This window comes from Phasianus colchicus, chromosome 13, assembly GCF_987193195.1.
Source record: "Phasianus colchicus chromosome 13, bPhaCol1.hap1.1, whole genome shotgun sequence".
Taxonomy (NCBI): domain Eukaryota; kingdom Metazoa; phylum Chordata; class Aves; order Galliformes; family Phasianidae; genus Phasianus; species Phasianus colchicus.
This window is the reverse complement of record NC_143448.1, coordinates 12994062-13004885: the sequence shown is the minus strand read 5'-3', so window position 1 is coordinate 13004885 and position 10824 is coordinate 12994062. Positions and strand designations below refer to the sequence as shown.

The 10824-nt window shown below is 36.4% G+C and overlaps 1 long non-coding RNA gene across 4 annotated transcripts in view; it reads left to right on the top strand.

Moving 5' to 3' along the window:
- The first annotated feature begins 3396 nt into the window (after window positions 1-3396).
- The window catches only part of LOC149916162 (uncharacterized), a 78490-nt gene continuing 71062 nt past the window's right edge, over window positions 3397-10824 (top strand). For 3 of the 4 annotated variants that reach the window (XR_016470769.1, XR_016470768.1, XR_016470766.1), the window contains exon 1: window positions 3397-3449. This is a non-coding gene — a long non-coding RNA (uncharacterized LOC149916162). The remainder of the gene's footprint in view (window positions 3450-10824) is intronic. The other variant, XR_016470767.1, reaches the window with a different exon arrangement.

Sequence of the window (10824 nt, the reverse complement as noted above, 5' to 3'; positions counted from 1 at the left end):
ACAGGTTTATTAACATGCATTTGACAAACTTAAAAAAAAAAAAAAAAAAGTAGTGAAACTACTACAGGGTTTTGTTTCTACCCAAAGGATGAAGATTTGGCCATTCTGGGAAGGCAGAACGCTGGTATAACACTACAACTGCAAATAAAGCCCTCCGTCCAGCACACTGACTGCAGGGAACTCCCACACAAAGCCATCACGACAGCTAGATTTTGCCCAGAATAACAATAAAAATCTCTGGTTACTAAAGGAATTAGCAGCAAGGATTAGAAGCCCGTGAAGTCCTTGGTCTTATCAACATGACACACACATTTAAAAATAAAAAAAAAAATAAAAATAAATAAATAAATAAATAAAAAAGAGAGAGAGAGAGAGAGAGAAAATCAATGTGTACTTTGTGAAAACGTGGGCTGAGATACAAAGCTTACTGGTCTGAAATACGCTGGGTACAGGAACACACATACTGAGTAAATATCACGATCACTAGGAAGAATTCTAAGTTTATAAGCAGATATAGGAAAAACGAATAATATCACATAAGGGCAAAACTATTTCCAAGAGCTATATCAGTATAGAAACTGACCTCCGCAGACCCCGAAAGCACCCAAACGAAGTCATCGTACCGTTTGGAGCAACATGGCGATGCAGGACCAGCCGCCTCTTCGAGGCCGCCCCGCCCGAAGCCGCCCATCAGCCGCGCAGGGAGGCGGCCCCATCGCGCGCCGCTCCGCGCCACGTCTTCTGGAAGCTTTCAGCACGAGGCCGCTGAGGTAACGCGGCGGCGGGATGCGCGCTCCCCCCCGGGGCAGGCTTAGGATTTTCCTTTTGAAATGTCGTCTTTGTACCTCCGCGAGGCTGCAAGTGGACTGAGAGGTAACGTCGAACGACTTTTTTTGCTTCTTTTTTTAAGGTTTCTTATTTTCGTAACTCTAAGCTTTTTGTGCACCTGCTTTGCTACAGATCTGAGTAGACAGTTCTGTACTGTGCTTTGAAGAAAGCCGCTTCTTAGTCATTCGGATTTGTTTCAGCTTGTGCTGTGAGTAGGAGGTGAGGTGAGGGATGGATACGTTCAGATTCCTCTGCCTGGCAGACAAGCAGAGACGCACTGTGGCAAGGTGGGTGCTGGGCATGAGGGCACGGTTTGTTTGCTTGCAAGCACCGCGCAACCTCATGTTGGAAGCGAGCTCCCTTAATTTTTGGCTGACTGGAGCTCTCAAAGAGAAATTAGACACCTTAATTTTTTATTATTATTATTTTTTACTTACTTATTTATTTATTTATTTTTACCTGTGAGAAATAAGTGATGTTGTTCAGTCAAATCTCCTGTGTCTGGTAGAGACTTCACAGACAGAGTTGGCTTTCTGGAAGCAGGAAAAAAAATTTCAAAGGGTAACTTTTTAGTTGGAAAAGTTGGATGCCTGCATGAGGTTCTATAGCTGTTTTGAACTTGTTGTCACTGAGTATAGAATGACAAACTTTTAGAAGCTCAGACTTTAAAGTACATAAACTGTTCTCTACTTTGTGTGCAAAAAACTAGTCTAGTTCCGTAGCAAATTTGGGTTTGTTAGCTGCTTGAAAATTCAGCATTCAGGAAGGTGATAAATGTTGCAAGTACTGATATTACTAATGCTGATGAAATGTAAAAGGTTATATTTATTTTAATGATGGATATTAGATATGCATTGATTCCTATCTGTGTAATACATATTTTTTGTGTTGTTTGATGTCATATATTAATCACTTAAGCATTTTCAGTGGTGAAGCAGTGACGTTTAACTATACAATCCTCAGATAAACATACACTATTCAACCTATATCTGATAGTTTGCTCATGTATACCTTGTATAATACTGGCCTGGCTGAGTGTGGGGCAGTTAGATTAGATGGGAAGGCTTTTTGAGGGAAGCCTTCTAAATTTTTCTTATTGCTGTTCTTTCTATTACAAATTATGGATATAGCTCAGTGGGTTGCATATGTTAACAAGTGGTATCTTAAGGAAAATAGCATTCTCATATTGTTTGCTTTGTCAACAGTTTTATCATAGTCATTAAATATTAGTAGCATAACAAGCAAACATATGAATTTCTTTGGGATATAGGTACCATTTTATTATCACAGATGATAAGTCACTTTACACTCTAGTAAAATTTTCCAGCTTAGCATATGTTGGTTTCATGTAGGCACTGCCACCTGTTTCTGTTGTGCGTATGCTAGGAAACAGAATACAAAGTCTGTGAAATTATAAATAAGCACTAATTTGTTATATATTTCATGCATCTGTTTAACAATGCTGGCATAGTAATTTATTTAAAAAAAATCATATTGATTTAAGTATTTAGAACAAGAACATGCTGCAGAATTAGTTTGCTTATTCATAACACTCTGGTATTTTCCCTTTTATCCCAGACTGGTTTCTTTCTTGGTTGGAAGCTTTATTTTAGGCTTAGACTGCAACATTAGTATCCTGTTAACTCAGGGAGACTCCTTTCTACTCTTGCTGCAATTCTTTCATGACTGTTTATTAATGTACTTGTCCACTGTTTTCAGGCACAAAACAAACGGCCATACAGTAGGTTAAGCAAGAAAATGATGCAAACATTAGCACGTTTATAACTGTCATTCCTTTATTTACCATGCAGTGATGTAGACGTGCAATCCCTGCAGCGAAAGTCTGTGATTCTCTGCCAGTTGGCTGCCTGCCTCAACTTAGGGGAATAGTGATAAATGAAGCCCAAGCAAATGGGCACTGTCTGGGTAAAGCTCAAGTGAGCTTGTTTGGACAAGGCTCCAGGGTCACGTAAATAAAATGGACTTCAATATTAAGATGCATCTGTGAACAGACAATTTTTCCTCAGTCTGTCTTGATTCAGTGCAGGTGCAGCAGTTTTTAAAGATGAACATTGTTCATGTGTATAAACAGCCATCTGATTTCGTTCTTTCAAAGCAGCTTTGGAAAGAGAAAGATGCTGTTCAAAAAAATAAAAGGAAGACAGTATGGAGTCATCATATAAATAATGAGTTCTATTGTATTTTTTTATACATGTTGATTTTCCTACTTTTATCAGTATGAAATACTGATGCTCTGTTGTAACTAAGTACTTATGCGTTTGTTAAGATGTTAAAACTTTTAAGTGTTAAACAAAAATGTTACACTTATGTAGCTGAGTAATTGCAGGAAAAGCATGTATTTTTAACCACTAAAATGTAGTGTATTAGTGTATGGTTAACTGAGTCATGGCCTGAACCACTGATTGAGCACCTGGGGAAAGAACCCCATCAGCCCTGGGAGCGCAGGTGAAGGCAATTCAGCTGCCTGACCAGAAGGGGTGGAGCCCGGCCGTACCACTCTTAGACCTCATTTAAGGGCTGACTGACACTGAGGAAGGATCTCTGGGTGGAGATCCCTCCTTTGTGGAGTCTTTCCTGTGAGCCCAGGTCTTTGGAGATAGGTGAGTACTTTTCCTTTGTAACGCCTTTCTATCTGTACTAGTCCTCTTGCTGTTATGCGCCTCTATCACCTTTCCACTGTGTTGATCTTTCTGATTGTAACAATTATTTAATGATCTTTCTGATTGTAACAATTATTTAAAGGTCTATTATTTTGAGCTCTTTCATTAGCTGAATCTGGATTTATTTATTTTTACCCCTGATTACAAAAATGTTGGTGATGGAGTATTTGACTCTTTCTCAGCCTTTTCATATTATTAGTATTTAATCTAATTCAGCAGAAGACTGCTTAGCTTTGGTAAGATACTTAATTATTGCTGAAGCCAATATAATGTGCAACTCCTGATGTGTTCAGTCACTTAGTCTGTGTTACTTTACTCCTATCTGTACTGTATGGCTAATGTATCTTTGAAAAAAATAGTTTGTATATTTGTGTATAACATCAGTAATCTTACCTGATTCTTTGGCAGTAGTTCTGAGGTGTGGGATAATCTTACCAGTTAACCCTGGTAGAGTTTTTCAGAATTATGGATATTCTTCATTTGCAATTTTGTCTTTTTCTTTTTGTATGCTTGTAACATACATAAGTACACATGTAGCTCAGGAGAATTGGAAGGGGAAAATGAAACAAAACAAAAATCCGTACACCTGTAGGTCAGTGTTACCTACTATGGCTGATTCAATCATTACTAGCCTTCTTAAAAAAGAGGAAAGAAATTTATACTTCACAGCTTCATATTAAAATATATTTTATGGATTCTGACAGTATAGTGGCATCCATGGTCAGTGTCTTCTGATTTGCTGTTTGCCTTCCTGCCCCATACTAGTGCTGTGGTTGACAAATGGATTCCCATTCACGTGTATTCCTTTTCACTTCTTCAATATATAAAGGCACTTTCTATCTGCATGAGAACTTATATTTGTATGTATGTCAAGGAAGAGACAAGGATTCTGCCAAGTACAGTTAAATTCTATTGCACTACATAATCACTGAGTACTACTACCTCAGCTGGACTTGCAATGTATATACCCTTTACAGTAACAGAGCTGAGACGTGGAAAAGCACTCTTGTGGTTCATAAACAGCAACTCTTCCAGCTGAAATAAAGGGATCATCCTTTTTATTGAGCCAGTGGGAGCTGTGCTAAGCTTCTCAGCTGGAAGTCACTCTTCACATCGTGCAAGAGACTGATTTAAAGTCATTCCTTTGAGGGCAGCTGGGGTGAAGGATTTGTTTGGGAATTAAGCAGATGCCCCTCAAAACTATCTGCTTCCTTTTAAAATCCAGTTACCATAACAACTGTACAATATTCTTGCTTTCAAACAAAGAACTTTTTTTATTTATTACGAAGCTTGAGCTCCAGGAGTGAAGCTGATTTACTTTCCCTGAGGAAACTTACTAGATGACATGCAAAATGTCAGGGAGTGAAGAATTCAAACTGGAGATACAAAAACCCATTAGAAGTAAAATACCTTGTGGGAAACTGTACTTTCTGTGTTCTTAACTTTTTTTTTTTTAATAAATAAGATCACAGAATTGCAGAGTTGGAAGGTACCTCAAGTTATTAAGTCCAACTCCCCTTCTTAGACAGGTACCCTACAGTAGGTCACATGGTTAGGCATCTGGATGGGTCTTGAATATCTTTGAAGAAAGAAACTCTGCAATCCCTCTGGGCAATCTGTTCCAGTGCTCTATCACCCTTACCACAAATAAGTTGTTCTGCATGTTTGTATGGAACTTCCTATGTTCAGGTTTTAGGCCTTTACTCCTTGTCCTATTGCTCTACACCACTGAAAAGAGCCTGGCCTCATCCATTTGCCTCCCACCACCCTTTAGATATTTATAAACATTAATCAGATTCCCCCCTCAGTTGTCTTTCCCCCATGCTGAACAGACCCAGCTCACTCAGTCTTTCCTCATACAAGAGTTGCTCCAGGCCCTTTAGCATCTTTGTGGCCCTTTGTTGACTCCTTCTAGGAGATCCCTGTCTTTTGTGAACTGAGGAACCCGCAACTGGCCAGTATTCTAAATGTGGTGTTTGAAATCAAAATGCTAACGTTATGTGGAACTTGTTTTGTAAAAACATATGACTTATTCTCTGTTTCTCAGCTATTTTCCAATTGTTTTCTAGTATGCTACAAAAGACTTCTGGACACTGAGAATCCAAAACATGCTAAAACTCCTTTAAGCATGATGACTGTATATCTTAGTAAGGACTGAAGTAGGGAGAATGCTTCAGCTTGTGTTTGTGTTGATTTTTTCCTAAAAAGCTGTTTGTAAACAGTTTTCATTTTCTCATGCTCAGTTAAGAGTCACACTTTAAAAGCAGAAAGCTTATTTTTTATGTCAACTATTTCACTTTTATTATTGACTTCAGAATGGTAACATCATAAAATGTTGTTTTCTGATGTCTGTTTCTCTCTATCATAATTCTTAGTAAGTGAAAACATTTAATTTTCAGCACTATAATTTTCCTTTTTTTTTTTTAACACTTTGTATTTTGGACATATTAGTATTAATACAGGAGTAACATCAGTTGTGGGGTTTGGGTTTCTTTTGCAGCACAACTGGTTCTGAAAGAAGAATAAATGTTACTTTTTTTTTTTAAAGAGAATCTGTGTTGTTGTTGTTGTTGTTTTTGTTTTTTTAAGAATAAAGTTTTATTTAAGTTTAACATATTTGCACCTGAACTCTATTATTGGCATATTCTTAAGCTTGCTGAATTGGAGTTCAGAGTCATATACTGCTTAGTAAAAAAAAAGTGTTTTCTTGAACTTATTTTTTTGAGAATGCAACAAAGAAGTTTTCATACATAAATGTTTCTGTACTAACTTACTTTCCACACTGGGAAGAACAGGAAAAGAAAGTATACTATTATAAACAAGTAGTGTCTTCAAAAGAGATGCAATTTAAGAAAATGGACTGAAACACTGTGTTGTTCGTGGTAATCTGCCTACTGGAGTTCAGGTATCAATGCCCAAACTCTTCCCTTTGAACCAGGCTTGGTATGGAGGCTATGAGTTTGTTTCACAATGAACTTAATATAATCAGATTACTTGTATGATTAATACACTGTAATAAGAATTTTTTTTAAAAAAATACTTTTTATATTAGAAATCCCACATAGAATAGCTGCTTTAAGCCTAGATTTAAGTCAGGAAACTTTGAAGAATGCTACAGTGTTCAAACGTAGCTTATTACTTTAAGTAAATGCTGCCATCTTTTTAGTGTTTAATATTCCTCATAAAAGCTTATTACTCTTGTGTGACAAAATTATCCTTGATATTATGAATATATTGAAAACTGTTTCATTTTAGTTCCCCTTAGCAACACAAGGCAAATGTTGAAAACCCTCTGCCAGTCAACTTTGTGCCACCACTCTTCTTCACTATGCATAGCTTAATCGTAGTTGGGAAGTAATTTGTATGCCTATCTCTAATAGAGGATACTTTCTAATCTGTTACATAGAATTTGAATTATGTATAAAGCTTTTGTACAACAGAGAGAAACAAGCTATCAGAAATTTTGAGATGTTAGGAGATTGTGGTGTTTTGGTAGAGTATGGGAGGGACAGATTGTTACTGGAAAAGCCTTTTGGAGATCTACTCAAACGTTTTGATGCAATTTGTTAAAACTGGAAACTGTGATATCCACTTTAGATCTGACCATCCACTGACTTGCCAGTTGAATGGTCAGAGAGCATGGTTAAATCAAAATAGCTGAGTTCCAACTTTGTCATCTGCAATGCGGGACAGTGGCTGATAATTGTTTTTTTAGGTCATTAATTAGGGGAATGTGGAGGTGTGCTTGTGTGAGAGAAACTTCCTGCACACATGTTCATAAGCCCACTTTGTGCTGCTTCATTCAGTTAGTTTACCACGGATTTTTCACTTCTGTACCCACTACTACCTTTTCTTAAAAACAGATTCCCCGTAGAAGCTTATTTTGCCAGCAAAAAGTAGCTTTTGTAGAAAACAAGCAGTATCAAATAGTTTGTCTGATCTGAGCAAAATTAGGCTTGCATGTATTTTTAAATTAACATGTGGCAAGAATAAATATTGGAAATAGCACCAACCCTGGCATGTGAAAACATGAGGGTGTCTGACTTTCACTGGCTGGGAAGCTTTGTTACATTATTGTAGGCTTGAAGGCTTAAATTCTAATCGAGGTAATTAAGTTCATAAGAATTGTGGAATTGAAGTGCTTTTCTTTACCTTGAAAGTCACTAGCCACTTCCATTTTGTTCTTGTAAACACACGTACCCCTGTTTCAAATTCTCTCTGACACTGATATCTCCAGTCTGAGAGTTGCTGTTTTGAATTGAGTAAGATTCACATGAGAAAGTATTTATATTTTATGTAATGGAGTAAATTAAAAAATGTTTGTGGCCTTGTATTAACAAGTATAGTAACAGTATGCTACTTCTGGAAAACCGAGTCTTAAGAATTGCAATCAAGTCCAGAAGCTTTAAATCTTAGCTAAGGCGATCTAGTAGAAAACATCTGTACCTGTGTAATTCATGTGATAGTACTTAGTCTTAGATTACTGTTAGTGAAGAATGGACTAGGAAAGACTAAATGATGCATGCCAAAGAAGAGTGGGTATGAATCTGTAGCTCTTAGTGAATCTTGGTCAAAATAAATACAAAATGGGGTCAAAAATATCACAATCTTATGGACTTATGATCTCACAATAACTCTGAATGACGTTGAAGCATTTTAAATTTTATTTTTTAACTAATATTTTGCAGTGTATAGAACGTGAATTTAGAATGAGTAGAAATGTGTATAAATTGCAGATAATCTGTTCAGATGAACTTGATTTTTTTAGAGTATTGGTGAGTAAAATTTTATTATTTAAACCTGATACATTTATTTCTTTTAGCTGTTACACTTTCAAGAACACCATGTGATAAAACATTAAGATATGTCAACTTTCTGAAGTGGAAAGACGTATTCAATCTAATGATTAAGATGACTTTGAGCAATAACACCTAATGTAGCTTCCTAGATACTTTTCTTTTTCAGAAAATACATGGAATTACAGGGGCAATTAGAACTTAAAAGACAAAAGGTTGTATTTTATGGAAATGAAAAGGAAATGGTATTTTTAAGGCTTCTTTGGAAACTGAAATGATTACAGGTCATTCTTTTGTAAAGGTCATAGATACAAATAGAATTCAAACTTCTTTGAATTTAATGTTCTTCTTCAGTCATGCTACTCAATACTAGTCTATATGATGAAGTAAGATAGTAATTAATGTGAAACAATAGCAGCATTGTATTTTCTTGACTTCTAGAGGCTTTTCAATGTGACCTGTGATTCTGAATAATTTTTGCTTTCATGTTAATGCAGTAGAAACAAATACCAAATATCTCAAGGTTTAGTAGTTATCTTCAAAGGAGAATGCAGAAATAGCCTCAATATATTTTTCTATACTTTCTGGTAGACAAAAGGATTACTGAAACATGAGGGATAATTATGAATACTGATTCCTTAGATGTATTAGTACCATCCATTTTGTATGCATAGAAGCAAGAAAATAGATTTTGTAATTTCAATACATGTGTTTTCTTTCTTGCATATCTGAAATGTAAATGACCTTTTATTTATTAAATTCTGAAAAAGCCATTTTAAAGTTCTTTGTACTTGATGTGTATGGGGGGAAATAAATTATATTCCATATCAAGTTGTTTCTTGAGAAATGCAGCTATCTCTATTAAAAATCAACACAGATAGCATAAAAAAGTGTGTGATTGCTTTCTTAGCAGTTGCATTGTTTTCTTTTTTTGGTTTCAGAAAATTGTCTTGAGATTGGATTTTCCTTTACTGCTGTATACAGTAGCATGTAATATAAAGTAGTTTTTTCAAATAAGTTTCTTTTTGGTGTTATGAAGACTCATTACAAAGCACACAAGAATTTCACCTTCAGAGCACAGAGTACCTGCCTTTGCACTTAAATGAGAGTCTTAGTAGTGAACCATCTACATAAATAATATTGTATTGATCTTTTGCTCAGGTGGTGGAGCCATCTAATGCCTTAGCATTAAGGGGAAGGGAGAAGGTAAGATGTGTGTTTGTGTTAGCAACAGCAGTACATTAGCACTGAGTATTGTCAGCTTAGAAAAAAAACAGGACACTTTATTCTCTTCTGTGTAGTGTGTCTAGCAGAAATGCCTATTGATTCATGTGGACATGGGGGTAGAAAGCATTCTTAAAGGGTGAAACACTAAAGAGGAAACTGTTTGACATGGAGGAAATGAAATAAGCCTCAATGTAAAGTTTTTTTTATATATATTTGGATAGCATAAATATTGCACTGTGCTGAAAGTAACCAATTGAACTCTGCTGAAATTTAGAAGTATCTACTTGAAACATGGGCCTTGCTACCAACTGGTTTCTTTTTAGCCTAATGTGGGAATTGCTTGTATAGAGGTCTGCAGCTCAGGTAATCAAAGCTGCTGAACTGAGATAAGCCAACAATGAGTAGATGGATGATTTGTTATTACAAGAACACAGAAACAAAAGAAGCCATAGAACAAAGTGTTTCTATTTTTTTTCTTTCAATAACATATATGTTAATTATAGTTGTATGCATCATAGCGGTTGATTTGAGAGCCTCTTTGTTCTTTTGTTTGTTTTTTGGAACATAGTGAAGTGGTTGCATGTATTTCTGCTTTAAAACTTGGCAAAACTGTGTCCTGTCACTTCTTCCTGGTTTTCTGGAATGATTCTATTATTGCTTTTATGTGTCAGAATGAGAGGCCAAGAGAGGAGTTTTTTGGCATATTGATATTGATTAGGAATTGCACAAGGTCAGTTTCAACTCAAAGCTTTGGTGGAGTTCCTTCCCTGCCACTATGACCTACTGTTGAGAAACAGTTGAAGTGGAGGTTTTCTCCCATAAAGCAGTTGAAGGGTGACAATATGCAAACAAAACAGAAGTATATCATAGTGTAGTTTGTGAGGGATATGAGGTCTTCTCTGAAATGAATACCTCCTATTTAATTATGTTGGCCCACAACATCAGAGGGTGGTGCTGGTGGTGTGCTAGTAGAGATGGAACCTTCTCACCAATTTTCCATTCCATTTTGTTGCCGTACAACAGGTGGCAGCAGAGGGGGGTTGACAAAATGGCGTCGGACATGGAGGTGTGGGTGAAGCAAAGTCATGTTATTGAATTTGTTCATGCAAAAAAAATTGTACCCATTGATATTCATTGGGCCTTGCAGGATGTTAATGGAAACCAAAAAGTGGATGTGAACACAGTGAGGGGTGGGTAGTATGTTTCAGCAGTATCAACAGCAGGTCACCTCTGCTGGTGCAAATTGTTACAAGTGCAGCATGTAAAAATGCATAGCTAATGCTGGATAATGA